Source organism: Varanus komodoensis, unplaced genomic scaffold (assembly GCF_004798865.1).
Source record: "Varanus komodoensis strain SLA01 unplaced genomic scaffold, ASM479886v1 scaffold88, whole genome shotgun sequence".
In the NCBI taxonomy this organism is placed as follows: domain Eukaryota; kingdom Metazoa; phylum Chordata; class Lepidosauria; order Squamata; family Varanidae; genus Varanus; species Varanus komodoensis.
Genome location: NW_025336576.1, coordinates 1099612 through 1119881, shown reverse-complemented (window position 1 = coordinate 1119881; position 20270 = coordinate 1099612).

Sequence of the window (20270 nt, the reverse complement as noted above, 5' to 3'; positions counted from 1 at the left end):
GTGCCAAGCTCAGGCAGCCTCCTGACACGTTACATACAGGGCTGCCCAACGGGGGCCCAGAAGCCCTGGCTGGCGCTTGGGGGGCAGCCAGAGCGAGGCTGGCACAGTGGGGTAGATCGCTTTCCTGCGGCAGCCCCCAGCAGCTTGGGACTCAGCCACCTCCAGGCACTCTCGACCCCCTATCAGCCTGCCTGTATTTCAAAATCATCAGGGGACACCAAGGTCTCTGAGTGCTTTGAATATATCAGTCAAGTGCTCCTAGTTCTTCCAGTAGTTTGTGCCAAAAGGGAGAGAGCCTTCTTCGTTCTCATGCTCAGGGTTTGGTGGGTTTGATCCTCCGGCTTCATCCATCCAGGGCCTCCTGGATGACTCAAAATGGCGCCACGGTGTTTGTCTTCATATTATTCCTTTCCCTGCCTGCGAGGCGGGAGAGCGAGTTAAACCCATTTGGATGCATGAATCAGTGATGGACAGAAGTCCCGTCATGCGCCCAGGGCTGCTCAGGGGAGGGGCTGCCTGACCCCCCAGCTCTGGGGGGTGATGGCTGCCCAGCCCTGCCTGACACGTCACTCACCTGAGCCCCGGAGCGCCAGGGTGCTTCCAGAGGCCCCCGCCGTGTCAAGCCGCGCAAACGGCGCCCCCTTTCTGATGCCCCCTGCCCCTGGGGGCTTGCTGGTGCTCGCACGCTTGGCTGGGGCTGCAGGAAAGAAGGTGCTCTGCTCAACCGGCCCGCCGCCCCTCCAAAATCAAATCTGGCCGCAGAGGGAAAAGGTTCCCCGTCTGGCCACAGCCCTGCCCCGGGCAAGAAGCCCCAACCACCCCCTGCTCCCTGCCGCACGTCTGCCCTGCGCCCGGTTTCTAGCACGCCCTTTACATTCAGGGGCAGCCTTCCCCACCGTGGGGCCCTCCAGAGACTTTGGGCAAGACCCTCAAACATGGGCCCTGACAGCTGGGGCTGATGGGCACTGTAGTCCAGGGCATTTGAGGGGCATCGTGCCAGGGAAGGCTGCCTCACCACACCGATGTAGCAAGAGCCCTGCCGCGAAGCTGTGCGGTGGAGAGGCAGAGCGCAGCATCGCTGGGCGGGTGGAACCGGCTCCGGATCCCGGCCGAGGCATGGAGGTCGCTGTCTCTCCACCTCGCCTACTCTGCAGGGCTGCTTCTAGGGCTAACAGGGCCCATTCCGCAAATGCCAATCCGCTGGGCAGGCTTGTGCTCAGGCCCCGCACTCCCTTTACTACCTGCAGGCACAAAAACCATCTATTTAACCCCCCCCCCATCAGTAGAGAGGGGGCAGCGCTGTCTTTTCCCAGGCGGGCGTGGGAAGCTGGTGGCCCTCCAGCCCCGCATGGCCCTGCGCCGTGTTATATCGTCCGTTCCAAACAGAGCCGCTTGACCCGTTTAAGGCTGCGATTCCGGCAGCCCCCCCAGCGTTCGCGCCCGAGCTCTCCTGTGCCCGAGAGCCGGGTCCCCGGAGAGGGCAGCTCCTCCTGACACCAGCGTGTCCGCCCCCGGAGCCCGTCCCCGAGGCCTCTCCGATGTCCCGGCCAGCCGGCTTGTGGGGATGAGACGGCCGCCCCGCCGCCGTGGTCCCCCGCAAGCCCAGCTGGGCAGACCTCCCCAGGGAGGCTTCCGCTGGACTCACTCTGGGTGCCTCTGCACGGCGCACAAGCCCCCCTCCCCCAAGCCCAGCCGGCTGCGCTTGGCTGTGTCCTTTGCGTGCCAAGCTCGACGTCAACGACTGATGAGATGAATCTGCTGCTCCCTGTGCGATGGACGGCACATTCAGTCGAGACAACGGGAGCCACAGTCCGACAATGCACAGGGCGCCAGGTTGGGGAACGCGGGTGACCTCGTGGAGAGAAAGCGCAAGCTGGAAACACCTTCAGGCCATCAGTTCACACACGTGCTTCAGGGATGCTCAGCTGCAGGCACTCCGTGTGTCTAGTGAGTGACCGTCCCGGCTGCAGCCTGTGGTGCAGATGCTGAGGAAACCATTCCAAGTATTTTGTTGCGCGTAAGTCGTGAGAGTTATGTTCAGGACTCGCAGCTGCGTGCCACGGGGCTTCCCTTCCCTCTAACGCGGGGGAGCCCAACCCACAGCCTGCGGGCCACATGTGGCCCAGGAAGACTATGACTGCAGCCCAACATTACATTGTAAACTTACTGAAAACACTGAGTTTTTTTGGGTAACTCGATCGTGCAGCTCTCAAGCGTGAACTTGTAGATGACAACGTTGTGCTGCAATGCCACAAAAAATAAATGTACACATGCTCTCGTTATTTGAACACGTGGTGGTGGCAGATATCACAACAATTATGCACCGACTTTTTTTTGTTTGCTCATCAGCTTTTGTTAGTGTTCGTGTACCTAATGTGTGGCCCAAGACCATTTTTCTTCTTCCAGTGTGGCCCAGAGAAGCCGAAAGGTTGGAGCCCCCTGCTCTACTGGGTCGCGAGCCCATGGAAACTAAGACACCCTGCAGCCGGACCGCCATCGCGGGGCTCACGGGGCCATGTCTTGCAGAGCGATGAGGTGCTCCCGTGCGCGGTTTCGCACACGCCAGTGGTGCAGCGCCTTCTTTTCAGGGGTGCATTGGGGCGGGGGGGCACTCTGCCAGGAATGGCATGAGTGGGAAGTGGCTCCCGGTTGTGTGTTTTGTGCGGAGGGAGGCAGGCAGCTGTGCTCCCACAGCAGAAAACAGAGGCAGCTCATGACAGATCTCTTGCGGGGGGTTCACAAGCCCCGGGCTGCCCATCACAACATGCCGGAGGCCCGCTGCCTCCCCCACGTGGGGATACCTGGCTGGACCGTTGCAACGTGCTCTACGTGGGGCTGCCCTTGAGGGCGGTCCAGATACTGCAGCTGGTTCAGAACAGCGCTGCCAGGATACTAATGGGGACCCGCAGGTGTGCACATGTAGCGCCGGCCCTCTACCGTTTGCACTGGCCGCCACTTGGAGTCGGGCCCAATTTACGGTGCTGGTGGTGACCCATGAAGCCCTCAACGGCTTGGGTCCGGGACACCCGAAGGAGCGCCTCCTCCCCTAGGTGCCCTTCTGCCCCTTGAGCTCTGAGGCGCAGGTCCCTCTTCGGGAGCCCTCCCTGACGGAGATCGGGAGGGTGGCTGCTCGGAGGAGGGCCTGCTCTGCGGTGGCGCCCCGACTGTGGGACACGCTCCCCAGAGGGGTTCGCCTGGGCATGCGCTTGCCAAGCTGCTTCCGAAGGATGTGCATGGGCCCACGTTCCCCTGGTTCCGGGCATCGGACAGCATCCCTGGACCTTGCGTCCTGCCTGACCCGGGCTCTGGGCCGCCTCCCCCATCCGGGCCAGCCAGCTGCCTGCAAGGGCTGAGCCTGCGCGGGACGGGAGGGCGGCTCCTGCTCGAGCCGGTTTGTCAGGCAGCAGGAATGCTGGGGAGGGAGCCTGGGGCAACACACCCGTTTGCTTGTTTACCCGGCGGGCCACACCTCGGGGCCGGGCACAGCTGCAGGTGCTGCTCTGGCCCCACGCAGTCGCTCTCCGAGCCCTGCAGACGGTGCCAAGTGGGGCTGGGTGGCAAGGGAGGGGGCCCACGGTGCGGCTGCTCGGCCGCTGCTTGTCAGCTGACGCATGAACTCCCGGGCGGCCGGCAGGCTGTGCGCCCTCCAGCAAAGCCGTCGTGCCCATTGCGGAAGGCGCCGTGGCCCCACCATGCACGGCCTCCAAGGCTCTTTGCGGGGGGAGCAGCTCCGGTGACTCACTTCGTTGCCCTGGCACTCAGAGCAAGGTCCGCCTCAGCCGGCACGGGCGGCAGCCACCGAGAAGTCCCCGCGCCCCCAACACAGCGAGCGGCCAGGGCAGTGGCCGCCCCGTGCTCTGCGCCCGGCACCTGGAGGCACACTGCGCCTGCTCGTGGACCTGCCCTGCCAAGGCCGGGCACCACTGCTGGGCTGCCCTGCCAGAGTTGCCAGGAGGAGCCGTCCCCCGCTAGCGCACTTTGGGCGTCCTGGGCTCCAGTGCCCATCATCCCCAGCCAACAGAGGCCACGCTGGCTGGGGAAGAGGGAAGGGGCACTCCAACACATTCAGGGGGAACGGGTGGGGGGAGGGCCCCTGCAACATTTTTGTGGGGGCTCTGCCCCAGCCGGGGGTCAGTTTCGTCCCAGCACCACCCAAGTGGCCGGGCAGCTCTTTCAGGAGGCAGCGGCCCTCCTGGGAATCCGGGCACCAGCAGCCCCAGGAAATGCCTCTGCAGGTGGCCGGACAAGCGGCTCGGCCGCCGAGCAAACGCACACACTGCATTCCGGAGGGCTGAGCTCTGCGGCAGAGTCAGTCCAGGGCATGTGCTGGGCCGCCCAGGGCAGGTGAACAGTTACCTGGGAATGCGGGGAGGACATGACCCATAATCCCGCCGCCCTCACTGTGATGGGGGCGAGCTCTGGGGATCAGCGTGCATCTGGAGGCAGCCGTACAGGAGCCCAGGATGAGCTGGTGGAAAGGGAACTTGCCCGCCGAGGCGCCTCCTCACGCACCCAGCAGGGCGAAGCGCTGGAATGCGTGGCCGGGAACGTGGGCAGAAGGCTTTTTCCGGGCTCCTGACGCTGCTGGGGGGCACAGAGCTAAGAGGGGGGCCTGTAGGCCCAGTGCAAGGCCCCTGCTTGTTGAGCAGAAGAATTGCAAGGGGGGGGCAGTCTTGGTTTGCCCCCTGCGTGGCAGCCATCAGCCTGGAATCAGACTGCCGCCCCGGGCTCGGGGAGAATCCGTGGCCCCTTTGCCACATGGAAATCTCCCGGACTCCTTCCCTGCAGGGAAAGCCGCCACTCAAGAAGGGTGCAAAGCCAGGCCAGCCCACCCCCCTGGCTGCTCGCCGTCACGTCACGCTCTCTAGGACAAGGAAGCTTCTCCCGCCCCTGGTGGCCTGGCCACCCGCCAGCAGGCAGGGAGCAACACGGGCATGGACCTGCCCCGGGACTCCACTCCCCCCACGGTTACTTGCTTAGAAAAATGCCTCCCGTTGGCGCTTGCGGGGGGCCTGCACCCCCCCTGAACCCAGCTGCAGGATGCCATGTCTCCCCAGCAGGGACCCGCAAAAAGACGTTGGTTCGGCCAGGCAGGTTCCGAGTGGCCTCAGCCACTCCGGCATCTTTCCAAAGCCTGGCGAGGCTTTCGGGGGCTGATGGCCTAAGAGGGCAGATTTTAGGCATCGTTTTTAATGCAAGCTTTAAAAACCTCCCACTGGTAGCGAGACCATTGCCAAACCAGGTCCCTCTTCCATTCCCCGGAGAAGCTGCACCTCTTCTGGCGGCTGCGCAGCGCCCCAAAGCCCTCCTTGCCTGGAGAGGCTGCATACCACTCCGCACATGCTCGATCGACAGAGCGATGGGTGGATCAACCCAAGCGCGTTCTCTGCGGGCAGTGCCATCTTCACAGCTGGGCACTCAGGTCAGACGGGGAGGCCGGGGGGGAATGTCCCCGGTGTCTCGGAGGCGAGCTTAATTTCAGTCCAGTTCGTTGAGGCAACTGGGATGCAGCAGGTCAGGAGGGAACGGTGCATGGCAGCGGCGACAGGGCGGCATACCCGCTGCCCGGCAGGGGTCAATCGGCGCCAGCAGCCCGACAATGATCTTTTGATGTCTTCCCAGAAAAAGCGAGAGGAGGCTGACCTGCTTGTCCAGCAGCTTTCCACCTGGGCCAGGTGAAGCAGGGCTTATTTGCACTGCCAGACTGCCCCCCCCGACGCACTCGAAAGCCAGGCTGGGAGCAAGTCACCCAGGCGGGGGGGGAGGGCACAGCAGGGCCCCTCCCAGCATTGTGGGCAGAAGCGCTTGGGCTCCAGGCACCACTGCCGGGGCCACTTCCTGGGCCAGGGGCCGGCAACCTTCAGCACTCAAAGAGCCCTTGGGACCCACACAAAAGAAAGCACCGGGAGCCGCAAACCCCTCTTGACACCTGCAGTGAAGACAGGACTGCGTATATCGCCTTTTACCTTAATGCTGTGTGTCTCTGCATTATGAGTTCGCTGCAGCTCTTGTTCAGTCACTAAAAAGGGTTATTTTTAATCTTACATTTTAAACTAGTAGGACTCCTTTCATATGTTTTGAATAGGAGAACAGCTTCCTGCAGAGTCAAAGTCACTGCTAAAGGGCTGCATGCATTAAACAGCAAACCCCGTAAGTTCGTCGGCAGTAAAAGCAAATGGATCTACCCACGTGCCATTAAACGTTTGGTTTTCTTCAGAAACTTTTCTTTTCTTCGATTTATCCATGGTTGGCCTACCATGGTTCAGGCAACGCGATCACCACATGGCAGGAACAGGCGCACCCCAAGGACAGCCCCGCTCTGCCCCGGGTTGTCACAGGGGAAGTCAGTCGCAGGTACAGGTGTGCTCAGTGACTGATTAGCAGATCAACAGACAAGCGCTGGCTGTGAATTGTGACGGGTCCCAAGAGCGGCTTTTATCATTCCGAGGAAGGAGATGACACTGGGACAAAGAGAGTCTTTGCAGCAGTTTGTTTCGTGTAACGTGAGAGCCTGCAGGAAGCTTGTTCCACTCCTTCCCTGCAGACAGCAGGGGGATGCAGGGATCCGCTAGCGCTGGCTGCCTTCCCGAGTGGAGCCTGGAGCAGACCGGCGGCTGTGCCGGTGCACGTTTTGAGCGATGGAGCCGCAGCGGGGGGGTTCAAGAGCCGCGGGTGGCTCCGGAGCCGCGGGTTGCCGACCCGTCCTGGACTGTGGGGGCCTCCCCACTGGGCAGGGGCACGGCTGCAAGCTCCCTCGGCTGAAGGCCCTCCTGGGCTCTCTGGGGTGGTCCAAGCAAGCCCTGCGGGGGTCCCTTGGTCTCTGGGGCAGGTGGGTCTTTCCCACACCTCTGTGGGGACCCTGCCCCATCCCGCGCAATCTCTCAGGGCAGGTCCGTGTGCCGCGCTCGCTCTCTCTCTCAGCCTCGCCCACACACCCAGTCCTGCTCCTGTGCCACTGCAGGCCACCCACCATGGGGCTCGTGGCCACACGGGCTCCCTTGCCACATCAGTGGGTTCTGCTTCATCCTCCTCCTCCTCCTCCTCCCCCATCCCCTGCACCTTGCAGCGGATGACCGGCAGGTCTCCTGCGAGGATGTTGTTCCATTTCTTCTCCACCAGCAGACAGCCTTCTATTTGAAAAGAAGCAGAGCAGAGGACAGACGGGGGTGGCAGGGGCACACGGCTGGTTCCCGGGGGCCAGCTGGCTTCAGGGGCAGTCCAGCCAGCTGAGTTGCTTGCAGTTGCCACTGCAAATCCCGGGGATTTCCAGCTGATCCTAACAGGACGCAAGAAAGGGCAGAAGCTCTAATACCGGGCACGGTTGCACGCACGTGCACGCTCTCTGCCTGGGGCACATAGGATTGGCTGCTTTTAAGAAAGTCTGTGGCTCAGAAAACAGACATCAGCCGCAGCCCACCTGGCCAGAAACCTTCTGCGCTCTTAAGCAACTGTGGATGGGATCCGGAGAGGAATCCACAAATTCACGGCCTTCACGGAGACTGCTTGCCATGTTTCCCAAGGCAGAACAAAAATGCTAGTGATTCTCTGCTGGAAAACATTCTCCCCAGATTGGATTACTTGGATGGGGTGTGTGGGGTGAAACCCACATGAAATGCTTTGAAAAGCTAACTTTCCAAGCCTCGTCCAGATTTCCAGTGTAAAGAAATAGGATGTGGTGAGATGGGGAAACAGGAAAAAAAAACCTTAAATGAAAGGAGGAAAACAAGTAAAGACATTCAAGGGGGAGGGAACACAATTTCCCCATTAAAATGCTGTTTTTAATTTTAAAACATCCTCTTGGGGCTCCAAAAGCTACTAAGAAGAATCCTGACCTGTTTTAGCACAAGGGCAGCTGTTGGTTCCCTTGCCACGCACAATGCAGGGGGCTGTTCCCCAGCACGGCCTCCTTCCTTCCCAGCTACCCCCTCGCGCAGCTCCTCGCCATTTTGGCCAGGCGAGAGGATCCCCACGCGCCGTGCCCCAGGCGAAGGGGGCTGGCGGTGCCCTTCCATCTGGAAGCCTGTGGGAGATCTTCCACGCGCAGCAGAAGTCACGGAAAGGGGCTCTGAGCATTTCTCGGCTTCTGCTTCCTTTGCGTGTACTCGAAACCTGATGCTCTCTCTTGCCTCTGCCCAAGCGTGCCCACACACCATTCTGGACTCTCCACGGATGGCCCCATCTGTGTGGACTCCCTTCCAGGAATGTCGTCCTCTCCATGGAGTGCCACACTTTGTGGTGCCGTGCCCCAGCCAGACATTCCACGGAAATCCTGGGGAGAAAGACGGCCTGGGGCCGGGAAGCAGCCTATTCTGCTCAGCGTGTGTGTCGAGGGTTAGGGCTGGGCTGGGCTGGGCTCTCCTCTCCTCCGTCCTCTGGTTCCAAATAAACCTCCACGTTCTTGGACCTGGAGGAACAACAGGAACCGGGTGCCTTTTGCGACTGCCAGGCGTGCTGCACGGCCTCCGTTCCCCGAGCTGCGCTGGTGGCTTTACTTTCCAGGCTGTCCGTGCGGGGCTGGCCCAGGGCGAGTGGCCTGGCAGGACTGCGGCTCCCCTTGGCCCTGCCGCGGGGGGGGGCCACAGGCGGGGGCGGCACAGCTCGACCACCCTGGAGCTGCCCACGCCTCCCTGGGATCACGCCCCCTCCACGGGCACGCGAGGTGCTCTTGGGGCCGGCGGCGCTGGTGCAGTGGGGCCAACTGGCACCCCCCGGCCAGGGGGCCCACAGTGTCACCACAGGCCCGTCCATCCTCAGGCAGGACCCTGGACAGCTCCGCGGGAGCCCTGTGGTTGAAGTGGGGGGGCTGGGGGGGCTGCAGGGCCCCTCACAAGGGGCAGCGCACGACTCGCCACTGGGGTGCGCCTGCTCCTGCAATGCGGCGATCGCGCTGCCTGAACCGGCCGAGGGGACACGCCACGCCGAGTGCCTTTGAGTCTGGAACCCAGCAGCAAAGGGCTTGCTCCGGAGGACCAAGCCAGGCCTCGTCAGCACCACTGCGCTCAGACAGCACGAGCACCCCATGTTTCAGCAGCGACCCCCTGACCAGCAGCAACCTGTTCCCAAACCCCGAGTGCGCGGAATCACGTGGGGGCCCAGTCAACATGCTCTGCACATGGAAGACCAGCCCATTTATCCCAGCATGAGTCTTGCAGAACGAATGATCTTACGGACCCCTCCTTTCGAGAGCCCTGGGTGACGCGCACAGCGGTCTCTTCTCTTCTCCCCCATCCATTGCCACCCCATCACTTACAATGCTTCTGCCCTTTCAGTGTCGGAGCCACGCCACCACTGTAGCATCCTGGCCTTCCTGGCAACCACTGAATTGTGCTCAGCCTTGGGCCCCTCGTTACAGGAGGGATATAGCCAGGTTGGAGTCGGTGCAGCGTAGGGCCACAAGGTTGGTGGCCGGTTTGCAGGGGTTGGGGTATGAGGCGAGACTGAGGGAACTGGGTCTCTTCAGCCTGGAGGAGACTCGGAGGGGATCTGTTGGCGACATACAGGCATGTGAGGGGGTGTCACATGGAGGGGGGCAGAGACCTGTTCTCCCCTGCGGAGGAAGGCAGGACGTGCTCCAAGGGAGCCAAGCTCAGGGAACCCAGGCTCCATTTGGATGCCAGGAAGCCCTTCCTGACGGTTAGCACCCCGAGGGGGTGGAATGGGCTTCCCCGGGAGGTGGGTGAGGCCCCATTGGTGAGGGTGTTCAAAGATGGGCTGGACATGCACATGGTGGGTATGTCGTGAGTGGAGCCGGCTGGAGCTGGGGGTCAGACTAGATGGCCCAGGAGACCCCTTCTGACTCACTCTGTTTCTATGTTTCTATTGTCATACTCCCAACAAGAGCATTTTTGGACCACCCTGGAGCAACCAAACAAGAGGTCCTACATCAAATTAAGCAAGAGCTTGTCCTGGAAGCAAAACTGACAAAAATGGAAGCTGTCATACTGCAGACGCACCAAGTCTGACCACAGAAGACCCTCGAACTGCGGAACGTCAACGGCAGAAGAGGAAGACTAAGCAAGAGACGGACTGACTCCGCAAGGGTGGCCCAGTCGGGCGCTTACAAGGGCCATTCTGGAGGGCACTGACCCACAGGGCCCCCATAATCCAGAGCCCCACACATCTGAGGAAGGGGAGCAGAGCAAGCTCAGCTGTGTCTAGCAACACTCAAAGGGCATTTGCACAATGGCTGAGTCACATGTTTAAGCAAGCGTGTTTAACTCGGTTGCTCCAATCGGGGAAGCGTTTGCTGCAGGGCAGCTGGCAGCTCATGCTGAAAAGTGCTCCCTACCTAACAACTCTTCTACCCCAGACCCTTTCAGGGAGAAAACTGCTGTGGGGCCTTGATCCGGGGTAGAAGCGTGCCCAGTTCATGGCCCCACTGCTGTTTGATCTCTTGAGTAAACGCAAAAAAGATGACAGGTGCACGTCTGAACAGTCGAGTAGGCATCGCGTGCAGCAGCGCCTGAAAGGAAGCGCCCGAGTGTGGCCTCAGCAGCAGCCAGGATCCTGCGCCTGCCCCACAGCGCTGTCTCTCCGGGGGGCAGGCCAAACCCAGGAGCGACATGCAGCCAACCCGTCCGAACGAGGCCGTTGGCCCAACCCGCAGCCCGGGTCTGCCCACCCCTGCCTCTGGCCTGCCCCACTTCCGTGGGGCCTCTGCACCTGGGCAGACACCCATCTGCCGGAGGGCTTGCCCCCCAACCACCCAGCGGAGCCTCCTCCGGAGGCCCAACAGGCTCCAGCGGGACTGGGACAGGGAAGCCGCAGGGAGCTGGTCTGGCTGGTTTCACTTCGCAACACGCAGGCGAAGCAGCTTCGCGGCGACTCGGCCGGGGCGAATGAGCCGGCGGACTCCCGCTTGCACGGCGCTGCTGGCCTGCTGCGCTGCAAGGGGGGGCTGGACCCCGAAGTGGCAGATGCTGCCAGCAGGCCGCTCCATCAGGCGCAGCGTGCGGATGCTTCCACAGGCCTGCGCTCTCCATGTCTCTCGGAGCACAGCAGCCTCTCTCGGCATCTTCCAACTGCAGAAACACGCTACTGCACGACTCTTTTGAGCAGTGATGGCTCATCAAAGGAAACAGTGCTGCTTCCCCGCCCTCCTCTGCCCCAGAGGACCCCCATCCCTGCAGCATGCGTCGAGCAGGCGAGACGGCAGGCTGGGAGCCCGAGTCCCGTTTCCTGAATTCCTTGGGATTAGCCCGACACACCTCCACACGTCCAGCCAGCACTCTCTCCAAGGGACAGGCGGCACGGCGGTCACGGTGGCATGCCGGGCAGAGTCCTGGAGCCGAGCAAAACAGCTGCCCTTCCATTTTCCACCCGAGCCTCCGGCTGGCCAGGGCTCTCCCACGCTTCAGGCCCACCTCCTCTCTCCCTGGACTGCTGTCCGAGAGCGTGCAAACCCCACCAGCCCCAGAGACCCTCCCCAGGGATCTCGCACTTGGCCCAGCCCCGCACACGCTAGCAGAGTTGCAGATGAGGCCTTCACTGGGCCACTTCCTCTCCCAGGCATGGAATTGTAGGGGCCCAGGAGCCACCGCCGTCTTCCATGGGAGAAGCCCTCCTATGCCTCCCCTCCTCCTTCTGCTGCTTCTCCTGTCATTTCCTCATCTGGAAAGATCCATTAAAGGAAAAACTGATGGGAAGGCATGCTGGTTCTTCCAAGAAGCTGTGCCAGAAGGTCAGCTCAGCAGTCCCTCCGTGAAATCCCCATGCAGAATGCAGGATGCCAGATCTTGGGGGGGCCGGCTATGGGGAGGGCAGTTCCAGTAGCATCCGGCTGGAGACCCCTGAAGTTGGGTCCCTCCTTCCGATGCAGCATGGTGACTCTTCCCCAAGTCTTGGGAGACACCATCTAAGCAAGACTGGGAGTGGCCGTGAAGCAGAGGACCTTCCCCACGCAGCCGCTCTGCTCCCCGCAGGAAGCAGTCGCTACAGATGAGAGACTTTTGCTGAATGCTGGCCTATTTGTGCTAAACGCCCAGCCAAGAAAGAGCACACACCTTGGGACAAAGGCCCTCCTCCTTGCAGAGAAAATCAACATCCCAGGAACGAAGAGGGCCTTATGTGCGACTCAGCTGGAAGTGCAATGTGCTTTTGAGTTTCCGGGCTCTCCTGCCCCAGAGAAGCGGTGAGGAAACACTGGCTCGGTTTTTCTCGATGAAGCGTTGCTGTTGGCAGGTCGCCCTCCGTGAGGTGCAAGTTCCTGGCAGATTAGGAGAAGAACGGGCTCGATTGTCCGGCAGGTAGGAGGCAGCAGCTGCGGGGAAGGAAGACGCACCCCGTCCTTCGCTGCCCAAGGGCACCTGCGCCGCAGGAGGCGGTCGTGCTGCCCAGCTCCGGTCCCCTGAAAGGGGGTCCGGCGATGCAGAGAATCCAGCGCAGCCTCTGGCTACACATCTGGATGGCTGCATGAGCTGCTGGGGCCAGAGGCAAGATTTCTCCGAGTTGCCTTGGCAGCAGTGGCCAAGCCAGGGATGAGCTGGGAGCTGGGGGCCAAAACATCTCGCCCACTGCGGGGCTCAGTCTGTTTGTATGCTGCTTAATCGGCCACCGTACCTTGCTCTTTGTTTTTAATACCCTGCATTTCCAAGTGCACATGTCAACTCCTCTCACACCTTTCTACATCACCTTGGAAGCCTCTCAGTCGCAGGCAGTTAAGCAAGATTTCACACGAGGAAAGCACAGCCGCTCCTCACAGCCGCGGGCCGACTGGCAGGGTAGGGCTGGCAGGAGCCGCGTGTGGGCTGGGGGGAAGGACGGGGGGCTTCCATGGTCACCATCCCAAGCCAACAGTCTTCCTTGCAGTGGGGGGAGCCCCTGGCCAGATGCTCTTTCTCCCCCTGCCCTGTCCCCACCAGGAGGGGAGTGTGAGAATTTGGGCTCGGCTCATGAGGCCCCAGAACTTGCTCCAGTTAGCAGCCCCAAACATGAAAGGTGGTACAGTCCTCCACTGAGTAGGAACGATGCATTCACTTGGAAAATGTGCGGTTGAGACGTGCGCGTTTGGGGAACAATGGTTTAGTCCAGGAGGAGAACAGATGCATTTGGGTGAGTTCTTAAAAACGTGCTCCCAGGGACACACTTTTCCCATTCCATTGAAAAAGGGAACGAGAGAAACTCCGCCCAGGATGGAAATCAGGGGAGCCCCCGGCTCCGCCTCACCCATTCCCTCGCCACCGACCACAAGCAATCTTGCTGGCCTCGTGGGCCTGCTGCAGGGCCCCCCGGTTTGAGCGCCAGCTGGAAGTCCTGGGAATGTGGCAGATTTGGAATGCGTCCCAAGTGCCGCCCCCGGTGCCGCCTGGCCTCTTGCCGCGTCCAGGCACACATCTCCCCTGCTCCCCCAGTGCCAGCTCCCATCCTGGAGAGACTTGCACGGGCAAGACCCCCTCCACAGGCCCCCGTTGGCCAAGTCTCTTCCCTGCCCAGCAGCGTTTGTTCCCCAGCGCCTTCCTCATCACGCCGGCCCTCGCCTGCTGGAGGGGGAGCCAGAGGCCGTGGCATCTCCGGCTCCCTCTCCTCGCCTCTTGTCTGCCCCAGGGAGAGGCGGTCGCAGGAGAGGAGGTGCCACTCCAGGACAGGGGGGCCCCCTTGCTGTGGCCTCCACTTGCACTGGGTCCCTCTGCAGGCATCCGAGCATGGCTGCTCATGCAGCTGGGCACCAATGCAGTGCTTATTCAGAACCTGGTCTCCGCTGGCCCAAGCCAAGAGATTTCTCCATCCCATGCCGCCGCACCACTGGGCCGGGGCTTCCGGAAGACGATGGACAGCGCTTCCACTTCTCCATGTCCCAGCACGGAGAAACGTCGCCTGCCACAGCTGAGAGGCTGCGGGCAGACCGGGTGGCGTCTCGCCCTCCGGCACGCAGGGGTTCCATGCTCTCTTGCGTAGCAAGAACCCACCTGCCACGCGACAGGGGAGTCGGGGGCCCTCCATCGGTTTACAGTGGCAAATGCTCCCTGTAAGCAGATAAAGGAAGGCAGAGCCGCTGGGTAAGCCGGGAGCATTGCTTGGGGCCAATTAATGCCACACATTGTCTCCAAGATCTTCAGTAAGGCTTAGGAGCTCACTGGCCATCTGTCACAAGCAAGCTGCCACGGGCTGGCCGGGCCGGACACCTGCGCCAGCTCAAGGGCGGATGGCCTGTTAACTCATCCAGTAGCCAGTCCCGCCCAGTTGTGCGGAAGGCACACCGACTCTTCTGCCAGCCCCTCAAGGGGCACTCCCGATGCGAGCACCACTGGCGCATCCTTACAAGCATGCTTCCCGCTTTGGGCCAGCTGCCCCTCGCTTATGCTGAGGTGCCGTTTCCTAACCCAAGAGGAACTGATCCAGTTTTCCAGCTCAATTTCTTTCCTGCCAGAGTCGATCCAACCTTCCTTTCCCCGCTTACCAGGCGCACTTGTCTGGGTGGGTGAAAGCACCACGGAACTGCCCCCGGCCGCCCTCCTCTAAGAGAGAAAAGGAGGGTGTGGGGCAGCTTCGGGGTGTTCCGGGGGCTTCCGTGCCTGAGGCAGGGGGCAAGCAAGGGGACCAGAGGGGATGGCCTGCAAGGCCCAAGGAGCAAAGCACCCCGAGGCTGCCCTGCGGAGGCGGAAGAGGCTTCTGGCCAGGCGGAGGGGTCTGGCGGGCAGGGGTGGAGGGGGAGCAGCTTGGCCTGGGTGCTGGTCCTGAAAGAGCCGGGCCCCTCGGGCGGAGGGCCAGCCCCTCTGCTGCAGAACCTGAGTAGCAGGTGAAGTCCTGGCACCCGCGCTCAGCCCCAGCCCAGCTCCAGGCCACGCGTCCTGCGGCACCTTCCCCAGCCACTTGCCAAGCGATCCACGGCCTCGGCACCCGAAGCCTGGGTCCCTGTGCTTGCGCTGTAGACGGCTTCGCAGTCTTCTGTCTAGCCCCCCCTTCGGAGAGGTCACAATGCCTCCTCAAGGCCTGCTCACAGACGGTGGGACCTCTCTGCTAGCATACGGCAGCACTGCTGGGCCTACCCCCCAGGCCCTTGGGGTGGGGCCACGGGGGGCAGCACCCCCATTCCCCTCTGCCCAAGGGCACGTGGCCAAATCCAAGCCGCTTCCCAAGTTAGCTTCCCATGAGACCAGCTTGTGAGTGAGAGAGAGAGAGACTGCGGGGGGGGGGGGGCACACACAACATATAAAATTGTAAAGAAATCTGGGATATACTGGCAGAAATTGCTGGAGGAGGTTGGTTTCAGGTGAGTGACACGCCCCCGAGGACATGACAATGCCAATAAAAATGCCAAGTATAGATTGCCCCCAGGAGATTACAGAAAATGACTAATTAAAGGACCACTAATGGGTCTGCGGAAAGAGGAAATTGCTCGTTAAAAGGCCCGCAGCCCTGAGAAGTAGGACTAGGACCGAATTCTGCTCCCAGTTAATGGCCAGCCCTGAAGCCTGGAGTGGCACCGCTGAGCGCCCGCCGTTTCGCAGCACACGGCCCCAGACCGGTGGAGCTCAGCGCGGGCCTTGCTCTGCTCCTCCCGCCCTCCTGGCCTGAGCTCTCCCTGGTGCCAACAGAGACGTAAGACCGCTGTCTAGGGCAGCCATGGGGCTGCCACTGAAATGCCCGATTTTTATTCCAAACGGAAAGTGCTGACGCTCCGCCCCGTTCGTGCCCCCCCTGCCCTGCCCTTCCCTCTCTTCATTTCATCTGTTATCAGGTCGTATGCGCCGCACTTGGCAGCATCTGGTTTGTGAGGCCCTTAAGAGGATGCTTATGAATAATGCACACGATTATTGCCATGAGACCTGGCAGGCTGCCCGGCTTCGGGATCAGCTGCCGCCCCACCAAGCAGGCAAACAGGGGCTCAAGAGGCTCCCAGCCCGGATTCTTCTAAGGACATGGCTGGGACCTGCTCTGCAGACGATCCGAAGCACGGCACATTCCAGGCCAACGGTTTCCTCCACACACATTTTATGCACGCAGTAATCTCTCCCCTGCGATAGCCCTGCTTGGGCAGTTGCTAGATACCCTCTGAAGTCTGAGTCCCCTGTGCAAGCAGGTGGCACGCGGGTTACAAATGCCAGGTGCAAGCTGGCTGGGTGCCAATGCCTACACAAGAGGACCAGGACCGGGGAATGGCTTCAGTTCCGCCAGGAGAAGCCTCAAACGGCTCCACCCGCTCCCTCTTGACGAACACGGACAATGCTGCAGAGGTCCCGGTAAACAGCCCGGACGAGGCTCCAGGCAAGGGTTCGAGGGCGGTTGCCCATCAGGAAGGGGCTTCAGCTTTCCAGGCCCGTGAAGGGCCTTTCCACAGCTGCACTGTCCATTTGGGCAACTAGCGGGAAGGGGAATGAAAACGGGGGGGGGGGGGGGGGGCTCTTGCTGCAATGCCATCCCCCGGCCAAGAGGGCTCAGTGCAGTCCACTCCCAAGTGAACGTGAACGCGGATTGCTTTCAGCCATTTCCAGGTATATGTTGATGTATATGTCACCTATTGGGGGTGGGGGTGGGGAGGGCTAGTGAATTGCCGCTGAACAAGCAGTTCATTAATTGGTCTGGAATAGCCAAGTTGTCCCAATGTCCGCTTCTGTTACTGATTTCTCAATTAAGTATTAAAAGCAAACCTCTTGCTCTGCAGAGGAGTAAGTAACACGGGGATTTGACATCTACCAGCCAATTTCACTCCCCCACTTGTCCACCCCCCCTGGACTGGGGCAAAATGTGGAGTCGGGGGGGGGGGGCAAGGCATTGCATGATTGCACTATAAACTAACTCAGAAGAAACCAGTGCACAAAATGGATCAAAATAGACACTTCTTCTCAGCCTACAAGCAACTGCCCTTCTGCTCCACATTTAAGGACCTCGATAAAATTCAGTTAAGGAATACACAACACAAACCCTTGCAAGGGCCTTCCTGGTGTGTAATCATCAGCGAGTGGTCAGCTGGGCTGAGCTGTTCATCGAAAACCATGAGAACTAGAGACTTCCCTTTTGAAGTGGAGAATCCTGGAGCACCGCACACACGTGACATTCCTCAAGGCAGATGCTGCCATCTCCGGGCTGCAGTCTTCCTCCTCTGCACTCCGGCAGCTCTCCAGAGGACGGGTGGAAAAGGAGAGCGGCATCTGTCACGGGGGAGGTGAAGCGAGTGGGAAAGAGTGAGGAATCCAAGGAGCGGTGGCGCTTGGAAAGCCCACTGCTCCCGCTGCCTCACCGGGCCTTCCTCCCGCCGACCCAGGGGAGACAGGCGCCCTCCCGGGCTGCAGCGGGCCTGAGCACCGGGCGCACAGTGTGTGCAGGCGGGGCTTTCCTTGCCCAGAACAGCTGGGACGCAGCCCCTGCCCGACGGGGCAACGAGTGCGGGACGCGGGGAGAGCAGGGACCTGCGGAGTGTCGGAGGGCGAAGCAGGGAGCTGCAAAGGCCGGCTCACCTCTCTGGCACGGAAGGGAAAGCTGGCAGAGGCAGGACGCTGGGGCTGCTGGGAAAGGGCAGCGATGCCCAGGCAGTCTGGCCGCCCGTCGAACTGCGGGGGCAGGAGCAGAGGGCAGGGCAGTATTACATGGATTTATGTCCCACCCATTCCTAGGGACAGAAGGTGAGACGGGGACCCCGCACAATTTCCCATGGGGGCCTCCCTTCAGTTTCTTGCCCAGAAACAGAGCTCTGGTCTTCAGCAAAGAGCGTGTATTGGGCAACTGGCAGGTCCAGTTGTTGGACTGGCCAATTTTGCCAGGCCACCTGGGAGAACGAGGAGGAGGAGATGGTTGCAGTGCTGTTCTTCTGTGGCCTTTCAATGCGCATTTCCATTTCTGTGTTTGGAACGCCTAATCCGTTTTTAATATTGGGCTTTAGCAGTTCAAAACAGTGTTTAGTTTTTGTTTTTGTGCCTTGTACAGCTTAGTAATTAATGGCACAAATTTAAATTTTCCTGACCTTTGTAAAGAGTCTGTTGTCAATTTTTGGAAATGTTTATTTTTAGCTTTAAAAAATAAACACATTAAAGCCTTCAGTCGTTGGAACAATTGTGGAAAAATCTTTTGAAGCAACAAGGTAATCCTCTTAGGGCCCTTTAAGAATAGAGTCTTATGACGGAGCACTGGATGTTGCCATCTGACCAGGAAAGCTTTTGTCTTCCCTGCTCTTGTCCCTTTAAGAGAAGCTTGATGTCGGGAATTCAGCAAACTAATCTCTTCAGAGCACAGAGAGAAACACTGTCCGCATGCCCAGGGCTGCTAAAATAATACAATTTATTATTAAATTGTAAAATACTGGCGTGCTAATCTTGGTGGCCCTGTGCAGCGAATGCTTTGGTTGTTATGCTGCAGCTCTGAAAGGCTGAGAAACAAGAAGCCTCCGTTATTTTGTTTCCTGCCCGTTTGCCCAGAATATTCCTTCCGTGACCTTCACCAAAAGGACTCCAGGACGATCCGATGAAGTGGTGCTTGTGCTGTGCCACTCCTGTGCCGCTTACTGTAATAAAACCCCCAAAGGCGTTGATGCTACGTATGGGAGCTGGGGCAGACAGCAGGCCTAGCTACTGCCTAAACTTACACAGCATGGTGCCTTCCTCTCATTTAAATATTTAAATCAGATTTAAAATACAACATTGAAAAGGTAAGGAAATGAACCCTGGCTGCTCTTTAGAAGGCCAGATCCTGAAGATGAAGCTCAAGTACTTTGGCCACCGAATGAGGACTCCCTGGAGAAGAGCCCAATGCTGGGAACAATGGATGGCAAACGGAGGAGGGGACGGCAGAGGATGAGGTGGCTGGATGGGGTCACTGGGGCAGTGGGTGTGAGCTTGAGTGAACTCCGGGGATGGTGGAGGGCGGGAAGGCCTGGAGGAGTGTTGTCCATGGGGTTGCGATGGGTCAGACACGACTTCGCAACTAAACAAAACAAAAACATGGAGCAGGTGACAATCATGGTACAAAGCAGTGCTCAGAGCAGCCAGGTGGAGGTGGCATGGCTGGAAGCCCGGGAAGGCCGAGGGGAAGAAGCGTGTTTTCAGGAAGTGTGTGGAATATCCCATATTTTCTGCCCCCATAATGGCATGCAAAGGTGTTTCGCAAGCGGTGGGTACTGCTGCCGAGGTTCACCGTCAAGGTACGACATGGCAACTTACAGGTGGTTTGGAAGGACCAGTCAAGCCTCCTCTGAGGATTTTGCGTTCGGCCGGACCCAGCTGTGCCTGCCGCCTCTCCTGGCCCAAGTTGTTCAGGGCTGTGTGTGGCAAGAACGGAACCCTGAATGTGGCTTGGGGGCTCAGGAGCAGCCGGTGCTGCTGCTCTGGCGCACGTCTTCTGTGTGCGTGGCCGAGTGTCCCGAGGAACGTCCCGGCCACCTCCGTAGCCAACCTGCGAAGCGACTGGCGCTCGGATCCCCCTATCCGGGAACTGGCGCACCAGCAAAGGTTGGCCATGGGCAACCGGTCCCTGCAATCACCTGAGTCTCAAGGATCCAGGGGCACGTGCAGGCGGCATTCCTGCTTTTTCAGAGGGCAATACATCCGGAGCGGAAAAGCAGCCAGGTCCTGCACCTGGGAACCACCGATCTGTGGGGTCTCTGGCTCCCCCGATTCCGATTCTGAGCCCATGTGCAAACTGTGACTGCAGCCCCGTCACGCCAGGCAGCGGACACCCGGCCCCATCAGCAAGTGCTCAAGGGAAGATTGGGCAGCACTTGTTGGGATTGCATGAGTGGAGCCGGCTGGAGCCGGTGGTCAGGCTTGATGGCTTCGGAGACCCCTTCTGACTCGCTCTGGTTCTGCGTTTCCAAGCATCCAGCACCAGCTCAGGATGTGCAGAGCCTCTCCTGGGTTGGATCTTGCCGAGAAATGGGGCGGGCGGTCCTCTGCCTGGCGTGGCAATGAGCCCCAAACCTGATGATGGCTCCCAGTGACTTCATACGGGTGCTAAAGAAAACGGGGACGGGGTTCAGAGGGTGTTCTGTGGACGCGACTATTAATGCAAACATGGAAAGCCAGTGTGATGAGAACAGGAGAAGACGCTGATGGACTGCAACAAGCAGCTGAGGAGCGGAGCACGGCCAGGGAGCAGGGTGCAGGTGGAGCTGCAAGTTCATGCTCCGTTTTTGTAAAGGAGATAGAAAAAAAACCGCAATTTCTTCTAGAAATAGGAAGGCCTTGACCTGGCACAGGTAAAATTGCAGCTTGTTAGGGAGAATCTTTGGAGTGGAGGGGCCACCACCAGGAAGGCCCGTGCACCGGTGCCCTGGGAAAGGGGAGGGCTACAGCTGAGCTTGCTGCCAGGGGGAGTTGATCCTTGCTCGCAGGTGGGGCTGGCAG